Here is a 7264-nt window from a genome sequence, read left to right on the forward strand (position 1 = left end):
GAAGCTTTTTAGATGAAGATTAAATTCTCTTTGGATGAAATAAGTCTTTTCTAGAAATTGATCTCAGATTTTAATCTTGGTATGAAGTAATTCTAGCTCACAATGACAATTTATGCGTTTTCAATTTGTTTGCGAACGAAATGAAATTTTTCAATCACAATTTTGAATTTTCGAGTTCTCGCACATCCCTATATTAGGCACGAAAATAATCATGGATAAGTGAAAATACCTAAAATTTCAATGGATCAAGTTAAGTTGTTGTGAACGGGGCTTCGGGCTTACGTAATTATTATTAACGGGATAATATACGAGTACTTCGGCTGTGCCGTCTATGTTAGTGAAGAACTTCTCAAAGCTTTACATTCCATTCCGTTCTCTCATCCTTCCCACGATATACTTTTTTTTCACCCCCATTGATCCGGAAATGGAAGCATTTTCACTTCTTTCCCCCTTCAACCGAGCTGAATAGTACAATGTAACCTTCCCTGTGGTCTCCAGGGAGACGGGATTAACTCGACCCTCCCCCTCTCCGACACTGAACTCGCCCACCTTATTATCCCCGGATGTTATTCAGGGGAGAGGAACACTATAGGGGCCATAAGGTTTGACGCACCGACCTTTTGAGTGGGAAATATTTGTCACGAACTCACGTTCAAGTCGCATTCCTCGCCATGGAACTCTTCTACGATGGTGGCGACTGCTTTCGGCGTCAAATGATGCAGTGGCGGATACAGAAAAAAACTCGAAGGGGAGGGGGGACGGCGCAAAAGATATCTTGAGTTACCTTTACTTTTATCCTAATCAAAAATAATCAACAATAAATAGTTATGGTAATTTTTCGCACGATTCATTCAAGACGACAGGTTTCGTCGCAGAGGCGACATCATCAGGTACAGAAATAGTTATTTATACAGTCATTTTGCTGTTGTTTCTCTGGTTGCTATTATGCGTTGGTAGGTAGAGGGTTGCGTTGGGGTTGGAGCGTTACTCAGCTTCAGGGGAATTTCCAAGAGGGGGGAATAGTTGACAAAAATATTCTCATTTGCTAAAACTCCTCTCTTGATGTGCTTCCTTATCTCCAACTCCTCCAAGCAGTCCATCCTAACCAGATAAGGCAAACCATATAAACAACAACAAAATAACTGTTAAATATCGATTTCTGTACCTGATGATGTCGCCTCTGCGACGAAACCTGTCGTCTTGAATAAATCGTGTGATAAAGTACCATAACTATTTATTGTTTACAATGGATTTTCACAAAGTTAAGCCAGAAACAATCGAGTTTATTAAAAATAATCAAGTCACGTGCAGAGTTTTAGAATTTTTTTGTTAAATTTATTACAAACATATACAAAACAATGCCATATTATGATATAAAACAGTTATAATTGTGGTTCTGCAATGTTTAGCAATACGGGCGGGCCCGCAAGGGGGGGGGGGGCGCCCCCATATGTATCCGCCACTGAAATGATGTGCCACTGTACTTTTAAAATTTGTATCTGGCTTCAGTGCATGCTGAAATAATGAGTAGTACGTTATTCTAAAGATAATTTTGTCATAAATTCTGATTATTTCTTCTTTAACAGCAAATTCAAACACCGTTTTCAACATCCTCTCCGGGCTAAGTACTCCTTCCAAGGGCGTACCCTGGAGAAAATCTAGGGGGGGCAAGCCATGGTTGTTCAAGTTTATAGGTAAGATTTAAGCATGGAAAAGGTGAACGAATAAACATTTTAAGGAAAATATAACAGCTCTTTATTATTATCTTGTATGATGTTGAGCACGACATGGCGGAAGTTCTTAATATTATTAAAATAAGACATTGCAATATTTCCACTGAGTATTATTATGACACGACGCGTTTCGTTGTCACAAAGAAAATTATCAAGTGCTCTTTATTAGTTTTTAAAATTATTTGCTTGAAAAAATATTATTTTCCTTCAAGGAATTTGTAATTTTTGCTTCTAGGGGGGCAGCTGCCCCCTTCTGCCCCTCGCAGGGTACGCCCATGACTCCTTTTATCCATACTTTCTGTCTCCTCCGTATCTCTCTTCTCCATTATTATTCTTGTGCCTAATTTATAGGGATGTACGAGTACTCGAAAATCCGAGTCGAGTAGTTGGTACTCGAATCGAGTCCTTCGAGTAGCATTACGGATATCGAGTTGAGTATTTTCAGCACTAGCCAGCAATAAACTTGATTGTTTCTGGCTTTACTTTGTGAAAATCCATTCTTAATAATAAAACGTTATTGTACTTTTCCACACGATTTAATTAATACGGTTTCTGTACCTGATGATGTCGCCTCTGCGACGAAACCGGTCGTATTAATTAAATCGTGTGGAAAAGTACAATAACGTTTTATTATTACTAGACAGCAAGTTCAGGAATCTGTCGGCAAGAGTTTAGCTATAGGCAATTTTCTGCAGGCAGTAATACTGTGACGTAGAGACGTCTAAACCTGCTGCTTAAGCATTGAAAACAATTGATTTTTCTTCGTGAGAATTTGAAAGGGCAAAATATTAAATGATTAACTTACGTATATAATCTTTATTACAATTGTGCAAATGCCTTTATTCAGAGCTCTTCCTGGTAGTTTGGATACACATATTAATTAAATAGACGACATGTTGATTGAGGTTAATTCATTTCCAATGCGGTTATGAAACTGTTTAAGACACATTAAATTTCATCCACCTCTCAATTCTTACAAAATACCATCAACTTTCCTAATTTCCTAGAAGCTGTCTTTCCTCACCCACCATATCCAGCACTTCGTCGTTCCTCCTCCACTCCGTCCACTTCACCTTCTCCAATCTTCTCCACACCCACATCTCGAATGCCTCCAGTCTTATCTCGTTCTCCTTCCTAAGTGTCCATCTATTCGCTCTGCATTGTGCTACACTTCAGATCAGACTCTTCACTATGCTTTTCTTCAAACCCTTAAGCATAGAGTATATACTCTGTTCCTGAAGCCCGTATGACAGTTCCCAATTCATTGGCCAATCTATAGGATATTGTATTGTGATCTAACTGACACGCGCCAATTACCAGTCCAATATACTTATAAAAATATCGGACACAATTTGTCGCCCAATTTGCAGTTTAGAACAATCTTCTCGCGGCCAATAATTCAATTAAATTTATTCAGTCACCATAAGCATATGAACTATGCATGGCTTTGCCAATAATATTACATGTTTTACAGTACATATAAATAAAAAATATTATGCACAATATCAAAACAATATGAAAAAATACAAATACACACAATTTACAATTTTTTGGGATTAACACATTTCAATTATACATTTAAATCAGTTTGCATTAGTAAATCATCTACACTATAGAATAATTTACCTAAAAGTAGTTTTTTTACGGCACACTTGAATTTAAGGGAACTTTTGATATTTTTAATATATGTAGGCTATTTTTTGTGCATAAGCATTCCTTGATGATCTATCCCTTTAATTGTTTCATTTACTCTGTGCTGGTTTACATGAAAATCATTTTGGCTTCTCGTATTATGATTATGAAGGTCACAATTTTAATAACATGCCTTGATTTTTGCTGGTAAGAGACTGTAGATGAAAAGGTGAGCTCTAAGGCCTCAAGGTCAACTGAGGAAAGAAACACTCCAATGGCCGTAACAAGGGACCTCGTCACAGGTATGAACAAAACACTGCCTTGGTATGCTGGAACGGGAAGATTCGCAGCAGTGACCAACCCCAGCCTCTCAATCGGAAACCCTTCACTAACACTCGTTCAACAGTGAAGAAACCTTCGCGAAACGCGGTCCCCCAAAATCCTCGCGAAGGTTTCTACACTGTTGAAGGAGTGTTAGTGAAGGGTTTCCGATTGAGAGGCTGGGGTTGGTCACTGCTGCGAATCTTCCCGTTCCAGCATACCAAGGCAGTGTTTTGTTCATACCTGTGACGAGGTCCCCTTTTACGGCCATTGGAGTGTTTCATTCCCCAGTTGAAGAGACACTGTTTCAATATGGAGTTAGAAGTCAGTTTTGTTGACTCCTAGTGTTGAAAAAAGCTCTTTACAAAACAACAGGTTTGGCTGTAAAACATTGGTTTTGCTCCGAGAATTCGCCTGAAATTTCTGACATGGGGGCGAAAGAAATTATTTCACCATTGATTGAAGCGTACAAATCACACGAATTCTTATACAACGTAAAAAAATCGAAATACAATGGCGTTCTCTAGCGGGATAGTAGAACACTATTATGGACAGTATTGGTGCAAATATTGATACGTGTCATAGGGCACGTAACCCCCAATATAAAAAAAAATGCGCGCCGATTTATTGGTCAATAAATTGGAAAGTGTCATAAGGGCTTTACATAACGATCCTCTCATAAGCTCCTTTCTGTCCATGATCGCCTCCTCTGCTAACGCAATTCTCTTCCTGATGTCCTTACTGCTGTATCCGTTTTCCTCTAATGTGCTGTCTAAATAGTTGTATTTCTCTTCCAGCTCCAGTGTTATGGGTCAAGTAAAAGTCAAATTCCATGCCATGTCTTTGTGCATATAACGTTCGCATATCATCGTCCACCACATAAATCCTTCAAACATTCACGCCATCTACATCCATCACGCAATCGAAATAATATCATTTATGCCGACTTCTATCGTAAGTGCGCATTGCGGCATGTTTCGTTAATGGAATCAAACGTTTTCTCTTAATATATCCATATTCATTTGCTCATAATTAAGTCCAATTTCCCTCTCGCATTGCGAGCAGTTTTGTACTGACCTGACGTATCGAATTACCGTGGACGTAACAGCCTCTCCAACACGACACCTCTCTCGAGCTATCGATAAATATCTCGAGTCCACTGCTTGTCAAGCGTCGTTTAAGATTATGATCAAGTAGGTATTGGTGAAGTTCAAGTCGCGGACGAAGAAGGCTACTCTATAGAGTTAGACGAGTCTCCAAAGACGACTGGCAACACTAGCTCAAAGGTCGACGATCACGTAACGAGGTTGGGGCGATTTTGAAATGGAAGCTTCAGGAGGCACTTGGTGCCGGGTTGACACATAAGCTACTCAAGCCATAGGTAAGGACCCCTTTTTTAAACAAGCAATTTGAAAATTGTCCGGGTGAGTAGTTGCCATATAATATTTTACATACTGCAGCCTTGTTTTTTTTAAAGAAATTTAATTTATTATAACTAGAGGTTGTAATTTTTAAATTCAAATTCCTTAATTTTTATATTGTGAAACTGAATAGATTTGATATTGATTTAAGTAGAGATACTATTGAAATATTTCCTGAATTATTTCCTCAGGAAAATAAAATCGAGTGTTGAAACCGGTCGAGGCTTACCAAATAAGCATGTGGAATAAACATTGTGATCGACTCATTTAAAAACCTAAAGAAGTAGCTTTGTTTTAAATTCTTCTTATGTCTGAGAAAACACATCTACAATAGTATTTTTGTCTGCCTTGAAAGTCTTTCAATGCCATGAAACTTTCTCATAATCCTCTTGAGACGAAGAGGTTCGCGATCCGGAAGTTAGAACCTTGACTTTAAAACACTCGCAAGATACTCCGATTCACGGCACTGTGAATGTAATTTCATAACACAGGCACAGGCCGCGAAGGGCCGGGATACCCTGAGGGAATACCCGCCCCCCGCCGTGGCCAGCCCGCCAATGGTAGTGAACTCGCTTGAAGTGCTGACTTGAGGGTTCTCTTCAGAAAGTTGGGGATTTCCGGCGGTACTTCGTGGAATTTACTGAACATTTTGCATGAATTTGTAATATGAAGTATTAGTTTTATTTTGATTAAAAATATTATTGAATTTGCTATTATTTTGAATATGTTGATAATTTTTTCCAGGAGTAGAGTGAATGGCGATGTACTAAAACTGTAACGGCTAAATAAATATTTTTCGCACTCATTATTATATTTTGTGAAAATATAGATTGAAATATCATCATATGCAATATTCTATTTTGACTTTTGAAACCAATATTTTAAAAAGTTTCAATACGAAATTTTGCAGAACGAAATAACATAAATTCTAGCAGCAGTTATAAATGATTAATAAAACTTCGAAAAAATTTCGGAACATTTTGCATGAATAACTTAAAATTTGCCTTTCCTCAGAGTTTTTATTTAATCACGACCATGGTTTTGACGGTGAACGACATTTTCTGGTCATCAGAACGTTAGCAGAAGATAACGTTGAACCAGAAGATGACTTTTACTGTGGCCATAAGGAGGGATAGGACAATAATAATAATAATTTATTACTCCACATTTGTTTTTTAAATCTTAATACAATGAAAAAAGAGAAGGAGCCTTAGGTGTTCTCGAAGGTCATAGGACCAGAATCGAGCCACCATCAATTAACAAAATGTATGCCAATAACATAATAATGCAGTACATGATACATTAAGTTGTATGTAAATAACATCAAAATAAATTTTCAACTTTTTCTTGCGAGAAGAGCCAGTCTTTAGCAAGTCTCAACATGACATTTGTGGTTTTATTTTTTTTAATTCTAGTGGGCAGTGAATAATATAATTTTGGCCCCATGTAAATAAAACAGCGTTTATATACAGTTAACTTGGGTCTATTTGCAACTATAAATGACTCATTCCTTAAATTATATTTATATTTGTCACTTACACTCGGCATATTTCCACTTCTGGCAAAAAACAATTTAAGCACTTTGTATAAATACATATGCCTTAGTGGCAACAAATTTAGGGCCACAAACAACGGAAATGAGTGCATATAGTACAAATGAGTGCTCATAGGACAGTCTCCGAACAATCTCTGCTAGTCATGGGATTCGAACCCGGATCCAATGGATGGGAAGCCAACTTTCTGGCAACTAAACCAATCCTAATGTATAGGTATACGTAATTAAATGAGACGAGAATGTAAGATTCTGTTGTGCTTCCAGGGTTTTCCCTATGCCATGAAGTTGGTATCTGAAAAGCATCTTTGGCGCTCGATTATAATGCATCATTTATTACTCCAGTAGTCTTTACCAAACTTGTCTTTCCTTATTGGGTTTCACCCGTTCCATTGTCTAACTGACCTAATTGTGAACGATACCGAATGGGTTTTGTGAACCTTACAGATTGCTCTAAAGATTGGACCTTGAAAATTTTCGCGTCTGAAACTCTCCTAACCCCTAACACGTCAGTTCACACATTTTTTTTTAAAGACACGGTAGGTTGTAAAGACTGGCAGAGCATCATTGCTATGCATAATTATTTATTTCGTCGAACTACAACT

Source organism: Ischnura elegans, chromosome 12 (genome assembly GCF_921293095.1).
Source record: "Ischnura elegans chromosome 12, ioIscEleg1.1, whole genome shotgun sequence".
In the NCBI taxonomy this organism is placed as follows: domain Eukaryota; kingdom Metazoa; phylum Arthropoda; class Insecta; order Odonata; family Coenagrionidae; genus Ischnura; species Ischnura elegans.